This window comes from Myotis davidii, unplaced genomic scaffold, assembly GCF_000327345.1.
Source record: "Myotis davidii unplaced genomic scaffold, ASM32734v1 scaffold217, whole genome shotgun sequence".
Taxonomy (NCBI): domain Eukaryota; kingdom Metazoa; phylum Chordata; class Mammalia; order Chiroptera; family Vespertilionidae; genus Myotis; species Myotis davidii.
The window spans coordinates 10,843,127-10,854,355 of record NW_006290034.1 but is presented as its reverse complement, the minus strand read 5'-3'; the positions used below and the strand labels follow the sequence as shown (position 1 = coordinate 10,854,355).

Sequence of the window (11,229 nt, the reverse complement as noted above, 5' to 3'; positions counted from 1 at the left end):
CCCAACCCCCCTGTCCCTTCCTTGCTACAACTTTATAGTCAGAATCAACACATACTACTTCTGATTAAGCTTAGGCTTCCTAAGCATTAGGTAATGAATGGTTCATATAGCCCACTGGTTCCCACAATCTTCTACATCTAAAGGGGAAATAAAAAGTGTGGAGTATACAACTAGGGTTTTCTCTCACCAGAGTGAGTAATCAGCCTCATGACCGAAAGACACGGGAAAAAGCCTGAGTGTGAGCCCAATTCATAAATGTGCCTTCCCTAGCTGGTGTGGCTCACTGGTTGATCTTCGACCCAGGAACCAAGAGATCATGGTTCAAGTCCCAGTGAGGCACATGCCCGGGTTGCTGGCTCAATCCCTAGTAGAGGGCATACAAGAGGAGGCAGCTGATCCATGTTTCTCTCTTATCAATATTTCTATCTCTCTGTCCCTCTCCCATACTCTCTCTGAAATCAATAAAAACATATTTTCGTTAAAAAAGAAAAAAGACCTGGATGGAGGTCCTGGTCCTGACAACTCTGGGAGAGGGATGTTTTATCCCCAGGAAAGTGAAACTGACAAAATGATGTGAGGGTCCAACAGAGGACACTCACAAACCATAATGATCTTCTAAGGCCGCGGTTCTCAACCTGTGGGTCGCGACCATCGGAAAACACATACAGCATATCAGATTATTTACATTACGATTCATAACAGTAGCAAAATTACAGTTACGAAGTAGCAACGAAAATAATTTTATGGTTGGGGGGTCACCACAACATGAGGAACTGTATTAACGGGTCGCGGCATTAGGAAGGTTGATAACCACTGTAAGGGGGTGTGTCAATGAAAAGAAAATATACCCATGATTTATGAACATGTGATCCCTAGGAGATGAACCCTGGCAGGAACAGCTACTTTCCCAGCCCAAACGGAGCACTTTTAAACTTAGCCAGTGTCCTTCTCAGAAGAACTCCGAGGATGCCATCCAAATGGACTCACACCACACTACAAAGAGATCAGACGAAAGAGATCCTATTCCCACCCCGTGCTGGAAACCACCAGCTCGCAGATACGTTTGGCCTCAGCCAAGGGTGTGTACGGTCAGTCTGTGATGCACAGAACCAGTCACAGCTCCCATCCCGGAAGTGACCCATCTCTCTCAAGAAGGGGGTGGTGGCATCCAGGCTCATTGGCAGCTCGGCCACCGTAATTCCCAAGTCAGACACAGGCTGTCTGGGTTCCTTACTTCCCTTTTACCTCCATCCAGTTCCTAGCATTTCCTGGAGAGAGCAACAGTCCGACACCCGCTTGTGAAGGGAACAGTGGCATTCTCCTTAGGCCTGGGTCCTCAGCCTCAGAGCCTTCAGAGCCCACCAACTCCCTGAAACCTTGTGAATGTGTCTGTAGAAACTTTTTCCTGATAAGAAGGCCCCAGCTTTCCCTTGGCCTCGGAAAGGATGTGGGGCACAAAAACAAGACAAAAGCCCTGTTCTAAACCATGACTGCAGACGACTCGCGAAACATTCCTGGTCATAGCCTTTCAGAAATCTTCCAGAATGGGTCAGGAGAAGGGAATAAGAGCAAGGTCATCACTGTATGCCAGGAATCTTCTGGTGGGCTGGTGGAGAAGGGAGAAAGGACTGTGAGCCCCAAATCAGGCAGGCGAACAAAAATGTCAGTACATTTCAAACAGGGGATGATGGAGCGGGATGATGGAGCAGGATGAGAGAATCTGCAAATGCAACCTGCCTGACCCAGTCTGCCAATCTAGGCTACCGCCCAGTTTTACGGACAAGTCAGGCAACAGAGGCACAGGCAGGTGAAAAGCAGGCAGGAGGCTAACTCACTGTCTCAACTTTCAACCCAATTACTTTTCTCCTCAACCCAACAGAGCCTACTGCGACTGGCTCAAACACTCACCCTGGTGAGGGGACCCTCCCAGCATCATTAGTTCACCTGCTTCCTAGTCACCTGTGTTATGTGGCAGGTGCGCTAGGAGGGAGTTATGTCGCTCTTCAAGCCTCTAACACACCCCCTCTTGGGGATGTGGCTAATTTAAACAAGTTTGACCCCGGGTTTATAGCTCCCATCAGCTGCTTACTTGGGCAGTGAGTCAACGCACATTAATCAAGCCCTCACCTACCCAGGACACACAACACTTTGTTAGTTAATCCTTCTCTTCTCAAAGGGAAAAAACTTTTTTTAATCTGGCCGAAGTCACCAACTCATTCCTAACAAATCCTCTAAGTGTTAGCAAAGTCACCCTGCACATAACAGCATGCAAATGCCCACAGGAAGAGGGGGATTCTGGGAGTGACACAAAACTGCATTCTCAGGAGCCCAGCTCACACTTCATGGCGAGTAAGGAGGTGCACACTCATCCAACACGGCCCATTCCTACACACAGGTTGTCGGATTCGCCCTCTTTTCTCTTGCATCTTTCTCCTCCTGCCTTGATCGCTATGCATTCTCGGTGTGGGAGGTGGTGCAAAAATGGGCCAGGTGGCAGGCCCAACTACAATTCTGCTGAAGAGACTGAATCCTCAGAGACAGAGAGAATTTCACATGTTGTTGCTGTTGAACATTTCTTGAAAGGATCCCTCATTTTACAGATAAGGAAAATGAGGACTAGAGAAGTGCCTCCTGTGAATTCACAAAGGTAGGGAGTGAGTGGCCGGATTGGGACTACTGTTCGGGTTACCTGATCCTGTCAAGTTCAGTCTCTCGTGCACCAGGCTCTTCCAACCAGCTGTCATATTTATGAGTTGACTGCTCTGGCCGTACCCATGGCATTGCACCCATGCTACCTTCTTCCGATTTTTCTTGTTCTCTCCCAGACTCCTGCTCATTTTTTTTCTATTGTAATTTTAGTTACTTTCCCTCTAAAAAAATGTAGAAAATGTTCTTCAAACTCAATTTCCTGTGATCCTCCAAAACAGTCTCTCTTTAAAAGGTTTTGGGTTATCTGTTTGTCATAGAGAAAACAGACATTTTGTGGGCTAGGGAAAAAAGGAAAAAGTCATTTGAATTAGCATTGACTTAATGGAGTGTTATGATAAATATTTAATAATTCCAACTCCTTGGTACAGCATTTGAAAGAAAAGTGAGTGAGAGTGAGAGAGAGAGAGAGAGAGAGGCAAAGCGAGAGGGGATGTGAGGTGGAGAAGAAAGCCTATAAAACATCAACTTGAACAATTAGTTATGGTTATGCCATTTTTTTTTTACATATTTTATTGATTTTTCACAGAGAGGAAGGGAGAGAGATAGAGAGTTAGAAACATCGATCAGCTGCCTCCTGCACATCTCCCACCGGGGATGTGCCAGCAACCCAGGCACATGCCCTTGACCGGAATCGAACCCGGGACTCTTCAGTCTGCAGGCCGATGCTCTATCCGCTGAGCCAAACCGGTTTCGGCATGGTTATGCCATTTTAAAAGAATCTTTAAAGACTTTTTTTTTCCAATCAAGCTATGAAACTCTCATTAAAAATGGAGACCCTTTCTTCTGCAGTATCATTTCTTAAATGCTTAAAACCAATGATCAAACTATATTACATTTCCTTCTGAAGTGCCTTTTTTTATGTTTTCATTTTGCCAAACAAGTCCTACAGGCTGTTGGGGAAAGGCGTCCTCTGCTAAATGCTAACATCGTCGCCACACACATCAGTGTCCCGTGAACCGTGGGCATCCCAGGTGCGAGCCATCTCAGCGGATGCCATTGATTGTTAACGTTCAGTGAGTCGGACTCACATCAATATCAGCTATGATTTTCTATCTTCCAAGCCTGGTGGTCTCTCCCTTGACCTCACCAACAGCACTGAGTGCTTGACACACGTACAGGGCGTCGGTAAATGACTGCGGGAAGCCAACTGAGATGCTCCCCCTGGGAATTTTCTCCTTCCCCTGCGTCCAGGGTACAGCTCTGTCCTAGTAATTATCGTATTTCACTCACCACCCTGTCTCCTCTTCTTAACTTCTAAAACAGGTGAGCCTTCAAAGTTCTTGTTTCTCTTCTCCTTCTCCCTCCCCTTCAGTCATGTGGCCCCTTCCCCTGGCTTTAATACTCCGCTCCTCTGTCCAGAGATGTCACAGATTTGAACCTCTCGCCCCAACCCCTCCCCTGCCCTCTAGGTCCACGTCTAATGATGCACCCATCCCCGCACCTGAGGAACTTACAGACCCTCCCCACCCTAATGTGCTGCCCTGCACCTCACCTGGGGCTCAGGGCAGGAGGCAGCTGAAGAGTTGAGTCATCAACATACCTGCTTTCAAATAGAAGTCTGCCACTTTCCCACCATATGCCCCCAAAACAGTTCTTTCTCCCCTGTGAGTCTTAGTTTCCTCATCCATACAATGGGGAAAATGAGGTACATTGAAAATTGTTGTCAAGACTAAATGAGCTTCTATTTGTAATGTATCTGTCCCTGGTCACATTGGAAACCACTGGTTCTGGTCCCAAATCTTTGTTCCGAACCATCTCCTCCAGGCAGTGCCCACTTCTGCTAAGGCTCAGAACCCTGGAGTCAACTTTGACCCCACCTCACCCCTTTCAAGCAAGTCAGCTGCCACTTCTTTCCTCCGTTTTGCCTTGGCCACCATCACTGCAGCGACGCTCTCACCACTGCGGCTCCCACATGTCACTCATCGCAGAGCACAGTCGCCCCTCCATTGATTCTCCTGTGCAGAAACCGCTGGTTGACTTAGTCTCCAGTGAAGCACACACTCCACGTCCTCAACGGTGCAGCCCAAGGCTCTCCTACCTCTTGTCCCTGACCTCTGTCTGCTAACTCCAGCCCAAAAGGGGTGCTCTGCACCCCCAGATGCAGCACCCTGTGTGTTCTTCTCTTGCCATTCTGTTCTCCTCAAGAAACAGCAGGAAGAAGTCTCTCCTCAACCTTAGTGATGAGAGCCAGAGCCAGGCCCCGACGTGGTCTTGTCATCTTAAGAAAGTTGCTCAACCTCTTTGAGCCTTGGTTTTTCCACCTGTAAAATGATGCAAACAACTGTGTCTACTTTCTACAATTATTGTGGGGTTTTTATGGTGTTGTTTTCTTTTTTATCCTCACCTGTCCCTGACCTCTGTCTGCTAACTCCAGCCCAAAAGGGGTGCTCTGCACCCCCAGATGCAGCACCCTGTGTGTTCTTCTCTTGCCATTCTGTTCTCCTCAAGAAACAGCAGGAAGAAGTCTCTCCTCAACCTTAGTGATGAGAGCCAGAGCCAGGCCCCGACGTGGTCTTGTCATCTTAAGAAAGTTGCTCAACCTCTTTGAGCCTTGGTTTTTCCACCTGTAAAATGATGCAAACAACTGTGTCTACTTTCTACAATTATTGTGGGGTTTTTATGGTGTTGTTTTCTTTTTTATCTTAAAGCACTATTTTATTTTATTTTATTTTATTTTATTTTTATTTTGTTAAGCCTCACCTGAGGACATTTTTTTTCCATTGATTTTGAGAGAGAATGGAAGGAAGGGGAGGGAGAAAGTTGGGGAGAGAGAAAGAGAGAGAGGGAGAGAGAGAGGGGGAGAGACATCAATTGGTTGCCTCCCAAATGTGCCCCAACTGGAGCCAGGGATAGAACCTGCAACCCAGGTACATGTCCTTGACCAGAATGGAAGTGGCGACTGTTGGGTGCATGGGCCCACTCTAACCGCTGAGCACACCGGCCAGGCTATCAGATTATTGTCAAGCTCCGAAAGAACTATTATTATGTCTCTCTGTATGACTTTCAGGTACTAGTCCTTATCTTATTCTGCCTAATATCGGTTTCTAAAATATAACCATAGTTATAAGAACGTGCACCTTACTGTTTGCTCTCTCTCCCCCTCTAGCACCTCCCACGAGTAAGCTCTCACTGGGAACATATTGTTTCCTTCCCTGTGGTGGCTCCCCCACACAGCGAGCCCTCAAAAATTCCTTGAAATGGGTGAAATGAGGTGTAATGATGTCTCTCCCTCAGTCTCAAAAAATAAGGGCCAGGCCAGGACATCTAGCGATCTGGCCAAGATCACATCAGGTAAGGCAGCGCCATGGAAACAACCTGGCTCTCCGAACTAGATCCAATCGCCTGTCGGCACCAGGAGCCCAGCGCTTAATTATGCTGCTGAACAGACAGGCATGATAGAAAGTGGTGATTAGCTTCAAAAGTTCCACAGAACCTTCTTGAAAAAGAATCCTGTGTCCCCTGGCCAAGTGTCAGCCAAGGGACACCCGACAAACACAGCCCTGTGGGCATCCGAGTCCTGTGCGGGTCCCCCTCCACTGCGGCCTCAACACTCGGGGCACAGAGCTGTGCTGTGTTCTGGGTGCGAAGTGCTGCTACACTCTCCTGGTCCCCACACAACAACTGCTTCTCCCCCACCCCTGGGGGCAAGACAGGACCAGAACTAACAGAAATTAAACAGTGAATGAGAAAGACCAATACTACAGTGAGCCAAGAATAAATCCACACCCTTATAGTCAATTAATGTTTGACAAAGCAGGAAAAAACAATGGATTACAGATAGTCTATTTATCCCAGCCAGGGTGATGCAATGGTTGAGCATCGACCCGGGAACAAAGAGGTCACCAGTTGAATTCCCAGTCAGTGCACATGCCCAGGTTGCAAGCTTGATCCCCATCAGTACGGGGCAAGCAGGGGGTAACCAATTGATGATTCTCTCTCCCGCTTCCTCTCTCTAAAATCAGTAATAAATAAATAAAAATAAAAATAAAAAAATATTCATTGCTTTCAAAGCCATCTTCTGCTACCAGAAATCACTGATCACTGTCAATGCCTGCAAGGGGAATAAGTGATTCTTTGGAATTGACAAAGGTTCTGCGGGCGGGGGGTAGGGGGGGTTAGGGGGGGTGTTGAGGGCAGAAAAGGGGTCAACAATGGGAAATGTGTTTTTCCTAAAGTGCCTGCCCAAGCACCCAAGAGAGCTAACCACAGGAAGATGCTTAGCACTGAGACCCTGAGACCAAAGCAGGGATTTCTTAATAAAACCCAGAAGGGAATGGGTCCTATTCTCAAACTTACGGTACGATCCTGACGTTCTCAGAGAATATATAAACCTCCGCAGAGAAGTGGACGCCTTTCCCCTAACTGCACACATCTTGGCAAATTAGAGCCGCCAGCACAGGACTGACTCAGACTTTACCCTCTGCGGGAAGAGGAGCTTGAAGCGCACGTGGCCCTCCCACACACCGGGTTGGAACATCTAAATGCAGGGATCCCCAGAACTGTCCCAGCCGCCTTTAAAACGGCTAATGTGCTGACAACCCACAGAGGCTTCCAGCGTGAGGCCTTGACGTCAGGGGCAAAGAAGGCTGAGTCAGCCTCAGGAGGGGGGTTCAACCTGGTGGCGAGTGAAAAGCCTTTGTCCCCGAAGGGGCGAGGCAGCCGATCTTTTCAGCATCCCCTTTAAGACATGATGCAATGAAGCCCAAATCCAGACCCCAGCAACTCACACTCATTCTCGGAGGGAAAAAAAACAAAAACGGAATGAATTCTTTTCCTTCCTTACTCCAGCCTTTCTTTTTCTTTCCCTGTTTTTTCACATCTGCAGAGGCTGGGAACACCCTCTGAATTTCTCAGATGTGAAGCCCAGAAGCCCTTTCTGGAAGATAGGGTAGAAGGTGGGCAGGACAGCAAGGAGGAAGGGACTGAAGCCACGGACCCGCCCCTGCTCCCCAACATCAATAAAACACCGTCATCACTTAGCCCTGATGCGAGTCAAGCTCGTGAGACTCAACACAAGTCCCGGGAAAAGGATGAAAATTCACCAAGAAAATGACCCCTCTGCTCCCTCTCCTACAAACCGTCAATGTGCACATCATGTTTCATGACTTCGTTTCTGCATGTTTAGTTATTACCGATTCATCATCAGCTCACAGGTCCTGAACCCCCACCATCTGTGGAGGTGGGCCCTGGACATAGAGTTCCTGCCAGGTGCAGGGGGTATGCATATACGCCAGCACCGAGTGGGGCTTTTTCAAGTTTACTTTCATTAAGAAGACACTCAGCCCCAGGTACTTCAGATAATACAGAAAATTAGGGGCGAGGCCGCGTGTGGCATGGGGTGTCAAGAAAGGTGACCGAGGAGGGTGAAGGCTTGGTCTGGAGGGAGGAGGGAGGCTGGGAGGCCAAGGAAAAGAATTCCAGGAAAACAGTTCTCTGCCCAAAGGTCTAAATGAGGGATTCTGAACCTGACCTTCCTCACGGATGAGCGAGTGGAGTTTGAGAGCATAAAGATAATGAAACCAGTGCCTCTCGGAATGAGACCTGCTAGGAAGAATTTAGACGCTCGACAACATTCCTGGTAGGAAATCTGGAAAGCGGAGGGCCTCAGGAAGAAGGAAACGAGATCTGATGGTTTTCGCCCAAGGAAAACACAGATACACCCATTCTGAGTAGGCGTGGGAGGCAGCAGTCCTACACTACACTGTAGCTTCAGTTCAGAATCTGGGCCTCCAAGCAAGGTTCTCTCTGAGTCCCAGTTTCCCCGTGTTTAGGATGGAGGTAATAACATGTCAATCACCAGATAGAGGCAATGCATGCAAATTGTCTAACATATAGATGTTCAGTCAACAGGAAGTGTCGCCATCACATAAAAAGCATGAAAAAGTGTCCAATTACTAGTAAAAGACAAGTGAGAGACTATGAAATTGCAATGCCGCCCTAGCCGGTTTGGTTCAGTGGATAGACCGTTGGCCTGCGGACTGAAGAGTCCCAGGTTCGATTCCAGCCAAGGGCACATACCCGGGTTGTGGGCTCAATCCCCAGTGTGGGGCATGCAGGAGGCAGCCAATGATTCTCTCTCATCATTGATGTTTCTATCTCTCACTCCCTCTCCCTTCCTCTCTGAAATCAATAAAAATATATATTTTTTAAAATTGCAGTGCCTTAGGGGAAAGCTGAGTCTGATCTGTCTTGCACGTCTATATGCTACATTTTAATCCAAATAACAGGACGGCCTTTGTAGTGCTGTTTTCTAGAAATCACATAGCACCTTCACAATGAGGTGTTGCTTAGGTCCAAGAGCATGACCAGTCACCAATTATCCACTTGAGATGAATCCATTCCATACCCTGTCTACAGAGTTTGAAATTTTAGGCTGGCCAGGAATCTAGTCAAGAAATATTTTTATTTCTTTTTATTGTTTTAAGAGAAGAAGGGAGAGGGAGAGAGAGATAGAAACATCAATGATGAGAAAGAATCATCGATAGGCTGCCTTCTGCACACCCGACACCGGAGATCAAGCCCACAACCCGGGCATGTGCCCTGACCAGAAATTGAACCGTGATCTCCTGGTTCATCGGTTGACGCTCAACCACAGAGTCACTCCAGCCAGGCAATGCAAGAAACTTTTAATGAATGTCTTTGTACCAGACACCTTGATAGATCTTTTTAGGGTCTCTTCACCACCCAGAAGCAAAAGGAAAGGTTCCAGTCTGTCACGGACTAGATGCTTTAGATACACAACTGCAATGAATCCTCAGAGGTCTGCAAGACTTTAATAAAAAAGGAAAGCAATCAATTCTTTCATTCATTCCTTCATTTACTCATGTTTTCCAGGGAAACATCCTTTGGCATCGAATAGGCATGAAGGAAGGGGCAGGAAGTCATTGCCCTCAAGGGGCTTCCGTTTGAAGGGAGAAAGATAAACATCCAGCTATCACCAGGCAACCCAAAGATGTGAGTCACCCGAGGACACACGTCCCATGAGGATGAGAATGATCTGACTGCGAGGTCCGGGAAGACTTCTACTGGGTGCTCTGTCAGCGGGCTGGATTTGGAGAAAATCATCGGGAACAGGAGAGGGAAGCCCAACACTCATGACCTTCAACCTGACGGCGACACACATGGAAGAACGTCTGTCACATCTGGGAATGGGGAGCTGTCTGCTGCAGGAATGAGCCGGTAATATGGGGGGGGGGGCAGGTGCCAATGGAGGATAGAGGTAGGTGGGCACTGAATTGTGAAGAGTTGTGAATGTCACACACATATATTTAACAATACAGTGTATGTACTAAGAGACCTGTTGAGGTTTTTTTTGGGGGGGGGGGGCGGGGGGGATTAGGATCTTAGCTACAAGGAAAATGGCATTAACAGGGTTCTGCTTCAGGCCTCTCAACGACACCGCCACTCCCACCCACCCCCACCCCCTGCATCTGCAGGCAATATCCTTCTTGCCTTAATGTATCATCTTTAAGGTTCACCCTTTCTCCTTCTCTTAACTGGACACTAGGAATTAAGCAAACATGAGTCTGAGGAAAGGCAAAGAGCTTTGGGGGAGGGGGGGACATGGGATGCCAGGCGGGCAGCCTGGGTCACACGGCCTTCAGCGAGGCCACCTCACCTCTCCAGCTCGGCTGCAGCAGCTGGGTTTTCTGATTTGCTTCCACTCACCCCCAGAATCCCAGTCGTTTTTAAAGACCATCTCTCCACGTTTCCCTTCCGGTAAAGCAAAGGCTATATGGCTTCCCATTCATGACCTTGGTTCACTCCGGCCCCTCCGGCACCATCTTCTCTTTGGGGCCCAACTGAACATCCGACATCAAATTTCCCCCAACAACCACCTCCGTCTCACAGAGAGAGAGAGAGAGAGAGAGAGAGAGAGAGAGAGAGAGAGAGAGAGAGAGAGCTCGCCAGTATGTTCCAACTAGAAAGCATGCCCTGCATTCAGAGCCTTTGCACTTATTTCACAGTCCTCATGCCCTCGGTGTTTCCCCACTCCACTCTTATCTCACTTCCCCGGCTTCATCTCCTAGGGAAGATCCTGAGAGATGCCCCTACAAGCCATTCACACAGGGTGCAGGGCTCTCGCCCCGCCATCCGGACCTCGAGCCTCGGGTCCTCCTGCGCCCCCACCTAAGTGGCACTGTTAGAGGTGCCTGTGGCTCTTCCACTGTCCCACATTAACCACTCCCACGTGCTGGCTTGTTAAGAGACTTGTGAACACCTGGTGCAGCAGCAGACCCACAGGGAGGGAGAAAGCAGAGGCGGAAGCCCCTTGGCGAGTGAGCCGAGTTACAGCAGGAACCCTGGGACCGCTCCACAGTGGTCCACTCATCCATCACAGCTCCCCCAAAACGATTAACTTTCTAGCCATGATCCACCGTCACCACACCTCGGTCCCACCGCGGAGGACGCCACAGGGAATGAACGATTCCCCCGTGGCCTTGCAGGTGAAGGGCCAACAGGCCGCTATGGGGGCCAGGCTGCATCACCAAATTTCCAAATGCATCCAGCCCCGCGCTC

The 11,229-nt window shown here is 48.6% G+C and overlaps 1 long non-coding RNA gene across 1 annotated transcript; it reads right to left on the bottom strand.

Annotated features, from left to right (window-relative positions):
• Window positions 1-9,505: 9,505 nt before the first annotated feature.
• LOC107182987 lies at window positions 9,506-11,041 on the bottom strand. Its single transcript, XR_001513766.1, has 2 exons — window positions 10,328-11,041; window positions 9,506-9,815 (listed from the first exon to the last, which is right to left on the bottom strand). It is a non-coding gene; the product is annotated as an uncharacterized LOC107182987 (long non-coding RNA).
• Between the last annotated feature and the right edge of the window lie 188 nt (window positions 11,042-11,229).